We start from the raw sequence: 17,675 nt of genomic DNA, 5'->3' as shown, positions 1-17,675 counted from the left end.
AGTGTTCTTTCTCTGCGAAAGGAAAGTGAGACATGTTCTATATTTTGAATGAGAGAATTGCTCGTTTCTAGGCAACGCATTTTGTGGCTTCATAAATATCAATGTGTGCAGGGACAGATGCGCGTACAAATGTGCTTTTTAATTCTTTATTTTTTTATATTGCAGGAGGTTGCTTCCGAAAGAAGAAGGAAGACTCGGAATATCTGAAGGTTTGCAGTCAGAAGGTATGTTTGTGTTTGAATGCAGTCTGCTTTTGTTCTTCTGAAAGAACGTGGAATGGGAAAAGGCAATTCAGCAACCAAGCCTGCACTTTTCAAAGAATGTGCATAACCCAGTTTAATCCAAGCAAATGATCTATTGAGTGGAGGTTTGTCAAATTTCTGCTGATGCTGACGCTCTTGACGAGCTGTAAATGAAAGAAAAATTCAGCTTTGTTACTTTTTTGATTCACCATGGTTTCAATCCAAATAATTTAAAATGAGTTCAGCTTCCAAAGTCTGGTCTAACATTCTCAATGTCAAGCCATTGTTACTTTAGAATTGAGGTCTAGTGGTGCATTGGTAGTGCCTCTGCCTTTGGGCTAGAAGCTCTGGGTTCAAATCCTACAACAGGACTTGCTGACCATTGAAGGTGCCTTTGAAATGTGGCCAAACAGATTGGTTGCCAGCTTGTAAATCCCTCCGATATACCTTGATGGTGGGTGGTAAGAACACCATAGTTTCCGGGGTACTGCAGTTTTTTCCTCGGGGTAAAAAATTGCAGTACTTTGCTCATAAGCATGGACCAATCTCATGGGTGTCTGTGGCCCAACCTTTTGAAATGAAGACAAGAGAAAAAGCAAACTTTGAGATTGCCTGGGGATAATAGCATCCTGCTTGCTGTTGTACCAGTTATTCCCTGGTTTTCCTTTAATGTGCGAGCCTAGAGACAGTTGTGCAATGAGTGGGGAATATTGCCTTCATTGCTCAATCCTTTGAGTAAAGGAGTGGGAAATCATGTTGAGGTTATACAGGACATTGGTGAGGCCTCTTCTGGAACACTGTGTCCAGTTCTGGTCGCCCTGTTATAGGAGGCATATTATTAAGCCGGAGAGGGTTCAGGAGAGATTTAACAGGATGTTGCTGGGTGTGGAAGATTTGAGTTATAAAGAAAGCTTGTTCGTCTGGGGGTTCTTTTCACTGGAGTGGAAGTGGTTGAGGGGTGACTTTATAAATCATGAGGGGTATAGATGAATTTAATGATAGGTGCCTTTTCACTAGAATGGGGGATTTCAAGAGTAGGGGACATATTTTTAAGCTGAGATGAGAGAGATTTAAAAAAGACATGAGGGGCAATTTTTTTTAACACAGAGGGTGGTTCGCATGTGGAATGACTTCCCGAGGAAGTGATGGATGCAGGCACAGTTACAACATTTAAACTTAGATAAGTACATGAATAGAAAAGTTTTGGAGTGATATGAGACAGGAGCAGGTAGGTGGAACTAGTTTAGTTTGGGACTGTTTTCGGCTGGGACTGGTTGGACCGAAGGGTCTGTTTCTGTGCTACATGACTCTGTGACTGTATGACAACTGAATGGGAGATCTTATCTCATCCTACACACCAACCTTGGTGAGAATGGGGCCTTGATAATTATACAGTTCCAGATTAGATTTCATTCTCAGCTATTTAGAACTTTAACACTACTAATTGGCAGTGGTTGAGTCACTGTTTGGACATTTGTGGAGAAATGAACAAATATGGTCTCAAAGAGAACTCGTTTTCATTTTAATCAGGGCATAACCAAAAAGCTCAAGTAGATAATCTTAATAGTATTGAAACTATTTTAATTTCTAATTAAATGGACACTGATGCCACTGTCTGTGATACAAATGTAGAAATTTCGAAAACAGCTTGAACGTATAAAGAAAATAGTTATTTAAAATAAAATAAAAATATTGGGATTGCTGTACACTCTATTCATGTCTTTTGGAATGGAATCACAACATGTTTGGGACTGTAGGGTCCCACACTGTTGAAAGGTAAGAATGTTAACTTTGGGAATCACTGCATTGCTTTGAGTGTGATTCAAGCAACATTTTATCAGTTTGGTACAGTAAGGATGTGCAATGTGACTTTATTTAATAGTATGCAACTCCAAAGCTCGCTCTAGGACATTTTAAGACTTTGTTGTAAAGTGTTTAACATTTAATTTGATTCGACAACTTTGGGATGTGAGGACAGTTTTTTTAAAAATCCTGTATGAAAAGTCTGTGTGAATAATGTGTTGTCTATCAATTCTGAAAACAGTAAAACAGGAGAAGAGGTAGTGGTGATTAAATGACCCAGGGCTTGGCTTTTAAACAAACCTTTTCTTGATAGCTAATTATAAAGCGGCTTTGTCTGAAATGCGGGATTCAGCTGCTTGTTTTGCTTTTTGGCTGGAAGATGCTTTGGATACAGAAGACACCCCTCTCCTCTTTCCTTCCCCTCCTCTCCACCCCATCACCACTCTCATCTCCCAAATAAACCCTACAGTGACACAAGGTCATTAAGGTAATAAATTTCAAAGTCATCCCCAAGAGACAAATTTATTCTGAAAGACATGTTCCTTTCTCAGAATTTTGATTCAGCAAATAGTGTATTAAGGAGATAGAACTTTACTAATAAGGAAAATAATCGAGTGCAGTTTAAGGTGGTGTCACTGGATATGGTACATACTTTAGTGAATCCTAGTTAATCTGATGAGAGTGTGACAGAGCAGATTTAATTTGCTTGACCAAAATATTACTGTGTTTGTGTTCTCAACAATTCAAACTTTTTTTTGGGATGAGAGGGCTGTCTTTTCTATTATGCTGCTTCTTCTGAAACTTAAAATTCCCCTCTTCCCTACCTACCTTTTAAAATAATTACATAGAACATTGGTTACTGTATGATTTTCTATTTATTCAAAGCATACTAAGTCGAATTGCTTTCAGTTAGATTTTTCTTTTAAGTAAATTATTACTGTGGCTGATCTTTAGAACCACTATGACTCATGGACTCTCACACTCCTGGTTTAACAGGGTGGGGATTTGGTCAGTTATCAGTGGATATACAGGGCTCTTTCCATAGCCTATATTGCCTTGCAGACATAATGCACAACACAGTGAAATTACCTGGAAAAAGCCAGGGCTTTGGATATTTTAGTGAAATAGAAGGTGCTATCCCTCCCTACTTTCAGGCTTTCACACAAAATCAGCATTCACCCGTGAAAAATGCCCATTTGCAGCGAGTGTCCAGCAGTTGCTAGGCAGCTGTGGGAGGTATGACAATCTTTTTCCATCACTTTAAAACAGGGGAGTCTCGGCTCGAAAGGATGCTTTGTGAGTGCTTCTGTGAAATACTGTTTCTGGCACCACCAATTGGTGAAAGGGTTTTGTGCTTGCAAGATCCGATGGTCGGTTTCTTTCTGGAGAATTTGCTCTTGCACTCTCTTCAGCATGAGGAGACAACTGAGATTGCTCCAAAGGAAATCTGAGACCATCACTATCACCTTACCAACCAAATAGTCCGGGAGATGTCAGCTTTACCCAAAGAAACATTTCCCTACTGGTTAAGATTATCCAAATAAATACATTTACAAAACAGCACCTTTCAGGATGACAGGACTTCCCAAAGTACTTACCAGCCACTAATGTACTTTGAATGCATAATGGCTATTCTGTTGTATGTAAAGAAATGCAGCAAGACCTGGAGAACATCCTGATTAGTGGCAAATTAAATTTTTACCAGACAGGCAATGATCAAATCAGGCAAGACAGACTTTAGCTATCTCCAATTGGCTATCATTGGCATTACCATCACTGAATTCCCCTACTATTAATATCCTGCATGTTAAAATTGACCAGAAGCTGAACTGGACATGCCATATATGATGTAGCGACAAGAGCAGCTCAAAGGCTGGGAATAATGCAGCGAGTAACACACCTCCTGTCTCCCCAAAGTTTGTCAAACATCTCCAAGGCACCAGTCAGGAATGTGCTCGAATAATTCCCACTTGGCCAGAATAACCATAGCTCCAACAACACTCAATAAGCTCATAGTGTCCAAGGCAACTCAGTCCACTTCATTCACTTTCTTCACCATGGATAAACTGTGGCAGCAGTGTGCACTGTTTGCAAGATGCATTGCTGTGATTCAAAAAGGTTCCTCCAACAGGACTTTCCGGACTCACAACCTCTATTACCTAGAAGGACAAGAGCAGCAGATACAGTGAAACAATGACCAGTAATATGCATAAGGATCCTGGGATCTGGTACCTCTCGTCTAATCGAGCAAACACCATCACAGGTCACCCTTGCTTCCTACCAGTTCCAGTTACCAACCCAATTGGCTCCACTCGATCAACTTTATTGAATGAGTTCCACAATGGATCATTTTCTAGTTGTCAGTTTGATTTCCCATTCTGGTTTATCCTGCAATAACAACTTAGAACCTCCGTTCGGAGGAAAGGGCATCAGACCTGAAACGTTAATTTTGATTTCTCTTCTTAGATGCTGCCAGATCTGCTGAGCCTTTCTAGCAACTTCAGTTTTTGTTTTAGATTTATATAGCATGTTTAAAAGTAAGGTGTCAGGGTGCTTCGCAGAACTGCTATGAGGCAAAATTCATCACCAAGTCAATAAAATGAGATTAGTCAGTCCGATCATTAAAAGCTTGCTCAAAAGAGATGGTTTTAGTCATTGCCTTAAAGGAAGAAAATAAGATATGATTTAGATTAGATTCCCTACGGTGTGGAAACAGGTCCTTCGCCCCAACCAGTCCACACCAACCCTCCGAAGAGTAACCCACCCAGACCCATTTCCCCCTGACTAATGCACCTAACACTGTGGGCAATTTAGCTTGGCCAATCCACCTGACCTGCACATCTTTGGACTGTGGGAGGAAACCGGAGCACCCGGAGAAAACCCATGCAGACACGGGGAGAATGTGCAAACTCCACACAGTCAGTCGCCTGAGGCTGGAATTGAACCCGGGTCCCTGGCGCTGTGAGGCAGCAGGGCTAACCGCTGAGCCACTGTGCCACCCGATTAGGAAGGAAATCCCATAATTTGGGACTTATGTAGCTGAAGACTCAGTTGCCTATGACGGAATAATTAAAATGGAGGTTCAGAAGTAAAGGAGATTCTCAGAGGGTTGTAGGCCAGGAGAAGATTTTAGAAATCGAGAGGAGTGAGGCTATGGAAGGGTTTAGAAACGAGTATAAGAACTTTAAAATCCAAATATTAAAATCAAGAGTATACTATATTTTATTTACTCTGGCTAATTTTATGTATGAATCTAGCAGTTTTGTTGCTGAATTTTGAGGTGTGAGGAGGCTGGATTTTATAGTCAGTAAAGCAGTCAGCTTCACTGTGCCCCATCTCTGGTGGAGGGCCTCTTCCTTGGAACAGCTCATTGTGTCTGAATCCCATGCCAAAACTGAGCTGAGCTATGGCTAAGGGTGGAACAGTCAACTCAATAGTACTATTCAGCTGCAGAGAAAATATTCAAGATTGTTGTTCCCTGTAGCCACCAGCTGAGGTACACAGGGGTTTTGATCAATGTGGCTTGAACTAGAATGCGACCTTATTCTTCAGTTCTTAGTGAGGAACTAAAAGCAAACAATGCACTACATCAGACTGTGCACCTCGGCTACTTAGGTAGGTAATGTGTACATGGGTTATACATATAAATATTCTTATTTTCTGACACAATAAAAGGTGTCAGATTGTGTGTCTAATCTAAAAGTACCTAATATATAATCCAATTGATTGTGAATATTCATCCGTGAACAAACAACTAAAAATACTAATTATCAAGTCATTATTGCATCACTGACTTGGCTGCATACAGATTGACTCTGGTGTTTCCTATATAGCACTTCAAGACCACTTAAGTGATTGAAAAAGCACAAAGGGATGTCCTAAACCTTCAAGTGCTGTTAGATAGATGGAAACCTTTCCCACTTCAACACATTTCATTCAGAATTAGCATTTATGCACCAATTTGGGAAAAATGCTTATGTTCAAATTCTGAAAATTTCAATGAGCTGCAACTTGATACAAATTAATACAAATTCGAATAGCCACAACTCCTAAAAACAAGGCAACTTAAGGCTGTAGTTTTCACAATGTACACGCCAATAAATTTATGGATGTGTCTGGTCAGGCACATGTTCGCTGCTCGTTGGATGCTGCCTGAACTGCTGTGCTCTTCCAGCACCACTGATCCAGAACATATTTTTTCACTTCAGCACAATCCCTGAATGAAAGTTTTAGGGATCTTACTCTCATCAAAGTGAAATTTCTGGGGGATCCAAGATGGCGGCGACCCAGCAAGACTGTGTCCACAGTGCTCTACCCAAAACTTGGGAAAAGTGGGCTATCCACCCCCACCACACTCACTAAACCATTTATAATAGTTGTTAACCTTAAATAGTTACCTATTAGTACATTTAAATAGTCTAATACTAGGTGGAAAATGAGTAAAGGGAAGGGAACAGGCGGCTCTAAGAAAGCAGGGACCCCTCCCCCACCCTCTCCCTCTTCAGCTGCAACAAAGGTGTCTTCAGCTACTTCAGGAGATTTACCAATGAAGATGAGCTTTGAGGAGATGTTTGCCAGGTGGGAGGCGAAGATTGATGCTTTTATCGATGAGTCTCGGCAGAGCAGAGAAGCACTATCAGCCGAGCTGCAGAAGCAGGGCAGAGACATTCAGGAATTGGAGTGCCGAGTCAGAGAGGTGGAGTCGAAGGCCGCAGCCTCAGAGACTGGGATAAAATCAACAGCCGACCACATCCGTTTTCTTGAGAATCAAGTCCAGAACCTAGAAAACCACATTGATGACCTCGAAAATCGATGTCGTAGAAAAAATATTCGGTTGTTGGGCCTTCCCGAGCAGGAAGAGGGAGGCCAGCTGACAGCATTCTTAGAGCATTGTCTGCCACAACTTTTAAATCTGCATAATGGATCAGGCCAGGTAAGGGTGGAATGGGCCTACCGGGTCACAGTACGTGGGCCCGGCTCAACCCAGCGCCCACGCCCGGTCCTGTTCCAGCTGCAGAGCTATAGGGAGAGGCAGATGCTCCTGGAAGCCTCAAGAAATCTGGGAAAAGATCCTCAAGCTATGACCCACAAAGGATCCAGGATCATGCTGTTCCAGGACTTCTCCCCAGCTTTGGTCCGAAAGAGGAAGGCATTCGATGAGGCGAAGAAGCGTTTAAGGGACTTAAATATCCAGTACTCCTTACGATATCCAGCGACGCTACGCCTTAGCCACGAAGGATCCATATATAACTTCGGATCACCGGAGAAGGCTAAGGAATTCTTGGACACTCTTAAATAAACTGTAAGAGATTGTGGACGCTGGTCTGCCTTTCCCATTATTTTGGTTTACATCCCTTCATCTTTACTTATCTTTCCCCCTATGTGTGTATGTATATATATATGTTGGGGCGTTTGGTTAATGTTGATGGGGAGAGGTGGTTACCTTATTCTATTTTACTTCTGTTTTTAGGAGCGGGGTTGTTTTTCTTTCCCCTGTTATTTTGTGGTATTATATTTAAGTATTACATGTTAAGATTGTAATCTTATAGTTATATATGGTATTAATATTCCCAAATATATTTAGATGTGGGTGTGGGTGGGGGTGGGGTGTTCACTGTTAACTCTAGCTTTATATTATATTTGAATTCTCCTCATTTTATTGGGGAACACCTGGGTCAAGGGTGGGGCACTGATTGGAAGAGGGTAAGATGGACTGTGGGAGAGGAAGTGACGCTCCCTGGGAACAAGGGAGAAAATCTCCAATTCGGAATGTTTTATATTTTTTATACTTAGAAAGAGTTTTTTGTTATATTGTTTTGAGTGTATCAGAGAGTCTTTACTTTTGTAAATCTTGTAAGCTCCATGCTCGGGATGTTCTAGATAGGGTTTCCCCTCCCGAGGGGTCTCGGATCTGTCCAGATGATTATGGCTGAACAGTCGGTTAAGTGGTGCACCTGGAATGTCAGGGGGAGTAATTCGCCAGTTAAAAGGAAGAAAATATTATCAAATCTTAAGAAGGAGAGAGTTGATATAGCTCTCCTACAGGAGACACACCTGTCGGATAAAGAACACTTAAAATTACGACAGGGCGGATTTGATCAGGCCTTTTTTTCCTCTTTTAATTCAAAAAGCAGGGGAGTCGTTATCCTTGTCCGGAAGAACTTCCCTTTGAAAATTCTAAATCAGATAAAAGACGAATCTGGACGATATATTTTGATTAAAGCCCTCATAAATGGAGAGGAATATGGGATCTTAAATGTGTACTGCCCCCCGGCACACCCCTTTAAATTCATAACGGAAGCTTTTTCAAAATTGATGGCCTTTGGTGCCCGTCATACAATTATAGGGGGAGACTTTAATTGTATTATGGATCCGGAAATAGACAGGATTCCCAAGAGTGCCGCTGGAGTATCTCCCAGATCTAGACAACTGGCGGACCTGAATAAAGAATTAGGATTGGTAGATGTATGGAGATGTCTCCATCCACAGGGTAGAGATTTTTCTTTCTACTCTAATCCACATAAATGTCACACAAGAATTGATATGTTTTTTGCCCCATCGATTTTTCTAAACTCTATAGCAACCTGTAAAATAGGTACTATAGCAATCTCTGACCATGCCGCTGTATACATGGAAACTAAGGTAAAGAACAATGGGACATCCGCTCGGCATTGGCGTATGGACCCCTTCCTGATAAAAGATAGCAAATTTTCAAAGTACTTCTCCCAAGAACTTAAAACTTTTTTAGAAATTAATACTGGTACGGCTAGCAATCCGTCAATGATGTGGGAGACCATCAAAGCTTATGCACGAGGTTTGATCATCTCCTATTCAGCGACCCAGAGGAAAATGAAGGGAGAGCAACAGCGTCTGCTCGAAGCTCGCCTAAAAGCAGCCAAAACAGCATACGCTGATAGACCTTCTATCACAAAATTGCAGAGGATTACAGCACTTAGGACAGCTTTAAACACCGCGCTTACTCAAACGGCTAAAAGGGAAATATTATTTGCGAAACAAAGATTATATGAATATGGCGACAAACCGGGTAGATACTTAGCATTTCTTGCAAAGAAAAAGAAAGCCCCTCAAACTATTCCAACCATCAAGGAAAGTACAGGTACCCTGACTCATGATCATAAAAAGATCAATGCGACCTTTAAAGAATTTTATTCTGAACTATATAGATCGCAGGATTGTGAAGATAGGATTAGGAGGATGCAGTCATTTTTTAAAAATTTGACCTTCCTGGGCCTGACTCCGGAACAGGTGTCGGCCCTAAATACCCCTTTAACAGTCCAAGAAATACTTGAGGCAATTAGGCAACTTCAGAGCGGAAAAGCACCGGGCCCGGATGGTTTTCAAGCTGAATTCTATAAAGAATTTACAGGAATATTGGTTGACCCACTTATGGATATGTATAATTTTGCGCATAGTCAGGTCTGTCTCCCGCCCACGCTGAAAGAAGCAAATATTTCTCTTATCCTCAAAAAAGGAAAAGACCCAGAAGATTGTCCATCTTCCAGACCAATATCCTTACTAAATGTAGACTTTAAAATTCTCTCAAAAATGTTAGCACTAAGACTAGAAAGGGTACTGCCATATATTATAAAGGAGGACCAGACGGGATTTATTAAGGGCCGCAGATCATCCAATAATATCAGAAGGGTCTTGAATATGATCCAAGCCTGTCATCAGGGAAAGATACCAGGAGTAGTAATTTCATTGGATGCGGAAAAGGCATTTGATAGGGTTGAATGGTCATATTTATTTTACACATTGGAAAGGTTTGGCGTTGGACAGGTGTTTACCAAATGGGTTTCAACATTGTATAATGACCCCAAAGCAGCTGTTATTACTAATGGGTTAAGATCGGATGGCTTCAGTGTGGGTAGGGGCTGCCGTCAAGGATGTCCTCTCTCACCATTGTTGTTTACACTGATAATCGAACCATTAGCAGAAGCCATCCGGACTGATCCTAACATAACGGCCCCGAGGATTGGTACAGGTAAACACAAAATTACTCTCTATGCAGATGACGTTCTCTTATTCCTCAGTAATCCTTTAATGTCAGTGCCTCGTCTAATTCAAGTTATTAATACATTTAGTGCATTCTCAGGCTATAAAATTAATTTTTCAAAATCGGAAGCCATGCCAATGGGTGGTCTGGCTATGATACCCCACTTAATGGACGGATCCCCTTTTCCCTTCCGTTGGTCCCTGGAGGGCTTCTTATATTTAGGTATTTTTATCACGCCAGTATTTGATCAGCTGTATAGGGCTAATTTTGTACAATTAATGGAAAGGATAAGGCAGGACCTCCAGCGATGGAGAGACCTTCCGATTTCCTGGCTAGGGAGAATAGCATTAATTAAAATGAATGTTCTGCCCCGTCTCTTATATCCTATGAGAATGCTCCCGCTGATGCTGCCAAGGCTAGCCCTACGTAAATTATATGGCTGGTTGGGCTCCTTTATTTGGAACCATAGACGGCCCCTTATTAAGCTGAAGAAGCTACAGCTTCCACAGGCAAGGGGAGGACTGGACTTCCCAGACTTTAGGAAATATCAGTTAAGCTCCCTACTAAGTTACATAGCTGATTGGGTTTCATCTGATCCACAATCAATTTGGCTGGATATCGAAGCCTCCCAAGTAAAATGCCCACTTATTAACCTTTTATTTTCAGATAAGAGGAAAATCATTACAGACCACTGTAAAAATCCCATAATATTAAACACAATTAAGGCCTGGAATATAATGCGGCAAAATGAGGGTAACTCACATAAAACATCCCCCCATGCACCAATAGTAGGCGCATGGGGATTCCAACCGGGGATTACAGATGCCACCTTTAAACTCTGGAGATCCAGGGGCACCTCATGCTTAGGGGACCTATTTAAAGATGGGATCCTGATGTCCTTTGAGCAGCTGCGTCTGAAATTCGGAATACCTAATGGGGATCTCTTTCGATACTTCCAAGTTCGAGATTATATACAGAGGAAGACTACATTAATAGATAGTCTTTATAAATCAGACAGAGAACGTAATGTCTTACGACCAGCGGGGGCATCCTCCGTTAGTACTATATACCATTTGCTACATGATGGAGTCTCAGGAGACATGGATGACCTGCTTAAAACATGGGAGCAGGACTTGGGGCTAGAAATCTCTGAGGATATGTGGAATGACATTTGGGAAAATGCTAGAAGAATTGCTATCTGTAACAGAACCCAGGTTATCCAACTAAAGATACTTCATCGGGCCCATATAGCTCCGGCTCGACTGGCAAAATTTAAGGCAGGAGCATCTCCAATGTGTCCTAAATGCAAAATAGAGGTGGGTACTCTTGTACATTGTCTGTGGACTTGTCAGAAAATCCGCAGATACTGGACTAAAGTGGCAAATACCCTGACAGAAATTTTAGGAACGGAAATTAGGGTGGACCCTGTATCTCTCCTTTTGGGCTTTTCGAACCTCTCATCTCTGGATATGCATGGGAAGAGACTATTTTCTATTCTCTCTTTCTGTGCAAGGAAAAATATTTTGGTGAACTGGGTGGCTGAGGGCCCCCCTGGACTTTCAAATTGGCACAGATTAATTATGGAATATATCCCCCTTGACTTCCTCACAAATATGGTGCACCGAAAAACTGAATTATTTTATAAAATATGGCAGCCCTTTTTGAATTATATAAATGCAGATATTTCGGCTATCCTAACAAGGGCTTTTATTTAGTGAAGATTTCAGACCGGGCTGCTCCGAGGCCCCTTGGGAGAGGAATCCTGCACGAATACGGGTTTTATTATATTTGATGTTTATACATTCCGAGCATGTAAGAGACTTAGGTATACACTCTGGTTAGTTATAGGTTAGATTAGTAGAAAGTTGAGTTTTTTTTTCTTTCTTTTTTCGTTTCTTTTTTTTTCTTTTTTTTGTTTTCTTTCTTTCTCTTATCTTTGTTAAATTATGACTATTGTATATATGATTTAATTGTACATCAATGTTTGTATTTGAGAGTTTTGTTTATTTTTGTAAATTTGCAAAAATGTTAAATTTCAATAAAAATATCTACAAAAAAAAAGTGAAATTTCTGGAAAAAAAATCACCAAAGAACAAATTTTACCAAATGAAGAAAAGCAATTACAGGAAGTCCCTGGGTTACGAACGAGTTCCGTTTTTAAGTCTGTTTGTAAATCGAATTTGTATGTAAGTCGGAACAGTTACATGTGCTTCACATCTATCATTAATTAGTCAAATGTTTGTCTTCATATATAAGTATATATTTTACCCAAAACATCATAAATATATTAATAATAAGTGTAACTACAGTACAGTATTTATAATTGAGAGGGAAAGAATGTGTGTGTCTGTATAGGTATAAAAAGAATTAAAGAAACATTTCTTAAACTGTTTAGATAGAAAAGATAATGATTAAAGGTTAACACTTGCTCTCGTTCCAATTGATGTCTTGCATACCAGAAGGAGCCTGAAGTAATAATTAAGATGACTTTATTAATTGGATGATGGGCCTGCTGCTGGAGAGTCAGGGTCTGATTCGGCGACTGGAGAGTGGGACAAACTGCTGAAACTGTGCAGCGTTTTGCGCAAAGTAGTCCACCCATTCTTTAGTACGAACCATTGTATGTGACTTGATTTTTTTAAAATGATAGGCTTTACAGACGTCAGTTTGTAAGTCACCCGTTCATAACCCAGGGAAAGCCTGTAGTTTCTTATATTTGATTTTGTTGTGTTTTAGGTTTAAAGTTCATATTTTGTCTTCTTTAATCAACCATGTGAAAGTGATTTGGAGATGCCGGTGTTGGACTGGGGTGTACAAAGTCAAAAATCACACAAAACCAGGTTATAGTCCAATAGGTTTAATTCGAAGCACTTGCTTTCGGAGCGACGCCCCTTCATCAGGTGATAGTGGAGAACTCAATCGTAACACAGAATTTATAGCAAATTTTGCTATAAATTCTGTGTTACGATTGAGCCCTCCATTATCACCTGATGAAGGAGCCTCGCTCCGAAAGCTAGTGTGCTTCCAATTAAACCTGTTGGACTATAACCTGGTGTTGTGTGATTTTTAATCATGTGAAAGTGGTTCACTTGAGTACAGATCATTTGGACACTACTGATCATGCTTATGTAATTTGAATAGTTTAGATTTATTCCATATATATCAAGTAAAATTCGTTATTAAAGAAATACCTCAGGCTGCTCCGAAATACAGTTCAGTCACCAAAGCACTTGTGTTGTATCATCACTGTTTTAAGCCTTATCCCCTGAACATCATTGTTTTTAAATACCATTGTTGTTCACAATCTCTTCAAAATCTTGCTTTCTCTTATGACATGTGTTCCAGTCACTTGGTTGCAAATGTCCTTGTTAATATTTCAATACATTGCTTGCTGGACTAGGTTTTATTTTAAGTTTCTCTTTATTCAGTTTCATGGAAAGGTTTACTCTTTGGCAATTTGAGACTGCATTCCTCTAAGTGTGAGATCAGACAACAATTGGAATACAAACATGGAGCTTCATTCGCTGGTGTAGTAAAATACCTCCAAAGTGATTTGTACATCTATCGTTGCTCATTCCAAATGCAGATTCCATAACTGACCTGTCCATTTTTGCAATCATATTGTAAATGTATTCTGCTTTAATTTAATGGTCGTGTGGTGAGCCCCAGTTTTGAACAGTATTGCTATTGGCCATGCAGAATTGCTGAAGATGGCTATCTCATTATAATACCACAGGTCGCAAATGAATTAGTATTTATATTGACAGATCAAAATTTTAAGGTATTAATGAATTGCAAATCAGAGAAGTTTGGTGTTCTTATAGTTGACCTTATATTATTCCATTCTTGTGATTAATTGCATTTTGAAAGAATGAAATTCCTCCATGTTTGACATAGGCACTGGAATTTTCATAAGGGACATTTCTTGTGATAAATGCATTTCAAACGCACCCTACAGTTTAGCACTTCTACCTTCCTACTTAGAATTTTTTGAGGAGAAATTAATTAAATATGATGAGTACTTCTGGGCATTCCGCTCTGAAGACTGCCAGGACACATCAGCCAAAATGTGGGAAGAAGCCTGTTAGAATAACAGTTCGAGCTTTGTAGCTTTTGCAGCCTCAGAGCAGTAGAGTCAGCATGAAATGGCAAGGATTCCTACAGAAATCGAACAGCAATGTTTCTGTGTTAACCTCCTCTCTAATCTAAGCCTCTTCTCAAACTCCTGATGGAGTACTTAATCATTAACCTGTCATTCTTTCCAATCTTTGTTCTAAACCATTCATGGATTGAGGGCTTCAGTGGCTGGAGCAGCATATATCACCAATGCCTAATTGCCCTTGAGAGGTGATGGTCAATCAGCTTCTTGAACCACTGTAGTCTGTTGGTGTAGCTAGACCCACAGTGTTGTTGACAAGGGAATCCCTGGATTTTGGCCCCATCACAGTGAAGGAACAGAGTCGTATTTCCAAGTCAAGGTGGTTGGTAACTTGCAGCTGGTGGTGTTTGTATGTATCTGCTACCCTTGTCCTTCGAGATAGATTGATACAGCACGAAAACAGACCCTTCAATCCAACCAGTCCACACCGACATGTTCTCAAACTAAACCAGTCCCACTTGCCTGCATTTGCCACGTATCTTTCCAAACCTTTCCTATTCATGTACTTATCCAAATGTACTTTAAATGTTGTAACTCTATCTGCATTCATCAATTCCTCTGGCAGTTCATTCCACACACGAACTATTCTGTATAAAAAAGTTGCTTCTCACTTTCTTTTTGAAATATTCTCCTCTCACCTTAAAAACGTGCCCCCCTAGTTTTGAACTCCCCCAACCTTGGGAAAGCATTCTTGCTATTCACCTTATCTATGCTCTTCATGATTTTATAAACTTCTGTAAAGCCACTCCTCAACCTTGCACGTTCCCAGCCAGTCCAGCTTATTTTTATAATGCAAACTCTCCATTCTCACCAATCTTGACTGAACCCTCTCCAATTGAATAATATCCTTCCTATAACACGGTAACCAGAACTGCCCACAGTACTGCAGAGGAGGTCTCATCAATGGCCCAAACAACCCCAACATGACGTTCCAACTCCTGTACTCAAAGGCTTGAATAATGAAGGCAACCATGCAAAATGCCTTCTTAACCACCCGGTCTACCTGTGACGCAAATTTCAAAGAATTATGTACTTGAACCCCTGGTCTCTCTGTTCAACAACACTACCCAGGACCCCACCGTTAAACTGTATAAATCCTATCTTTGTTTGTTTTACCAAAATGCAGTACCTCACATTTATTCAAATTAAACTCCATTTGCTACTCCTCAGCCCATTGACTCAATTGAGCAAGATCTCTTTGTAACCTTAGATAACCTAACTGTGGGGCCTCCATTTGCAATGGCTCTCACCCTTTCACTTAACCAAGACTTGCTGACAAGCAAGACAAGCTTCATGGATTTGTGTGTGCACTAAGGGGTAAAGCAATGGGGTAGTACAATGAGCCTCATACCTCTGACAAAGAGCAAAAAAAAAGCAGGGCAAAGCAGGGATGCTTTGAGCTTCCAGGTTGTCTCAGAGGGAGTGAGCGCGATGACAGTGAGTGAGGAGCCTGGAGCTACAGCTTGGTCCAGTCCATGAGCTGGGAGTGTGTCCCTGAGCACATATTATAATATATTACAGTAGTATTGCAATAAGAGTTACCAGGGCAGCCTGAGTGGACTGGAGACATTCTATGAGGGTTCATAGAGGCTGGCACATGTCAAATGCCAATGTCCTGGGAGATGGAGCCAGTGCCCATTGTTATCTAGAGCTTCCTTAAAGCAAGTTAGACAACTCCAACTCGAACGTTATGAATAAAGTTGCCCAGGGGTGTCATAATAGCAAAGCAGTCAAATCACCACAAACACAAGCCAACACCAATGCAAAACAGTCCCAACTTAATTAGGAAACGAGTTGCAGTAGTTTTTACTATCAAAAAAAAATTATTTCTAATCCTATTCGGCCCCTTCAGCTTCGATATTTCCCAAGTCGCTTGTAGATTTGTGCAGCCACACTTTCTCCATCCCCCTGTGGGACGGCAAAGCCCCTTTCTCTCCTCTCTCTCTCTTTGGATGCCCAGTGGGTCTCTGCCTTTTGCCGTGCCGATCTCCTCAGAAGGTCCAAGAGGGTCGAAGTGATTGTCGTGATTGTGGGTTTAAAATACACTAAGTGTATTTTGGTGAAGTGCTTGGTGAAATCTAGTCCTGTGTTTCTTCAATATCAGAATGCAGACAAATTGATGTGAATATCTCCCGAGATAAGTCTCAAAGCAGCATAACCTGCTGTGCTGTGGCTTTGAGGAAAGACTGTTGTTTTGAATAAAAGAAAGCTTGCGTTTAAATTTCGCATCTTTCACAACATCCCAAAGCCCTTCATAAACAGCAGACAGCTTTGGACTTGTAGTCACTGTAGTAAGAAATTACGGCAGCCAATCTGTGGATTGGAATTTCTAACAAATAACAATGAGATAACTAACCACAATAGTCTCTTCGCATTGCTGACTGAGAGATAAATGATGGCCAGTGTCTCAGGAAATCACCACTTTTCTTCTGTGAAGAATATCATATTTTACTTACATTGAGGGTGTGGAGAGGGCTTTGATATAATATCTCATCCAAAGATTTGATTTGATTTACTCTTGTCCCATGTACCAAGATATAATGTTGTTTTGTGTGGTCTTACATAAGCTCATCAGGGTAATGGAACAGAATGCAGAATATAGTGTTACAGCTACAGAGAAGGTGAAAAGAAAGATCAACTCTAATATATAAGAGGTTCAGTCATGAGTCTGAGCACAGTGGGGGAAGAAGCTCTTCTCAAAGCACAGCACTCTCAACAATGCAGCCCTCCCTCTGCCCAATAGCAAGACGCTGGCCTAGATTATGTATGCAGATTTCTGGTGTGAGGTTTGAACCCACGACCTCGTGATTCAGAGCTGGAAGTGTTAGCACTGGACAACAGCTGACATCCTAGGTCGGCTGTCTTCAGTCAGCTGTAATGCGAAAAAGTTAGAAGATTCCAACAAGTTTGAAACTGATTTGATCCGCCCTTTAATGATTGACTATGTGCCAGGTTACAGCAGCGGAGAAAATGTTGTGCACCCACACAATCCAAGGCAAAATCTTCAAACCAGAGGATCTATCAAAAAACTGAAAGAACTGCGGATGCTGGGAAGCAGAAATAAAACCTGACATATCGAATGCAATTGAATGCAAAGTGGTCAAAGAATTTACTGACACCTGAAAACTCAGTAACTACTGATAAACATTTTCTTCTAAGTTATTTGAAGACCATAGCCATTGACCTCTTGTTTTTCTCTTCCTATTTTCAGAGAGGGCAGCTGTTCATAACTTTGCCATTCATGCCTCCTCCAGATGCTTTTTTTTGTTTCTTTACTTGTTCTTTTACCACTCCCTTTGACCTTACACCAATTAGTCTTTCATTATCTCATCTCTTCCAGCTTCTATCTTGTAATAGATTTATTTTTGGATTACTTACAGTCTGGAAACAGGCCCTTCGGCCCAACAAGTCCACACCGACCCTCCGAAGAGCAACCCACCCAGACCCATTCCCC

General features: G+C 40.8%; 1 protein-coding gene across 2 annotated transcripts in view; it reads left to right on the top strand.

Annotated features, from left to right (window-relative positions):
• LOC132830779 (thyroid hormone receptor alpha) overlaps positions 1-17,675 on the top strand; it is a 368,439-nt gene that overhangs the window by 105,483 nt on the left and 245,281 nt on the right. For both annotated transcript variants that reach the window (XM_060848624.1, XM_060848622.1), the window contains exon 2: positions 166-224. The gene's annotated coding sequence lies outside the window, so the exon portion shown is untranslated. The remainder of the gene's footprint in view (positions 1-165; positions 225-17,675) is intronic.

Source organism: Hemiscyllium ocellatum, chromosome 32, assembly GCF_020745735.1.
Source record: "Hemiscyllium ocellatum isolate sHemOce1 chromosome 32, sHemOce1.pat.X.cur, whole genome shotgun sequence".
NCBI lineage: Eukaryota > Metazoa > Chordata > Chondrichthyes > Orectolobiformes > Hemiscylliidae > Hemiscyllium > Hemiscyllium ocellatum.
The sequence above is the reverse complement of the archived record's forward strand: the minus strand, read 5'-3'. Positions and strand labels throughout refer to the sequence as shown.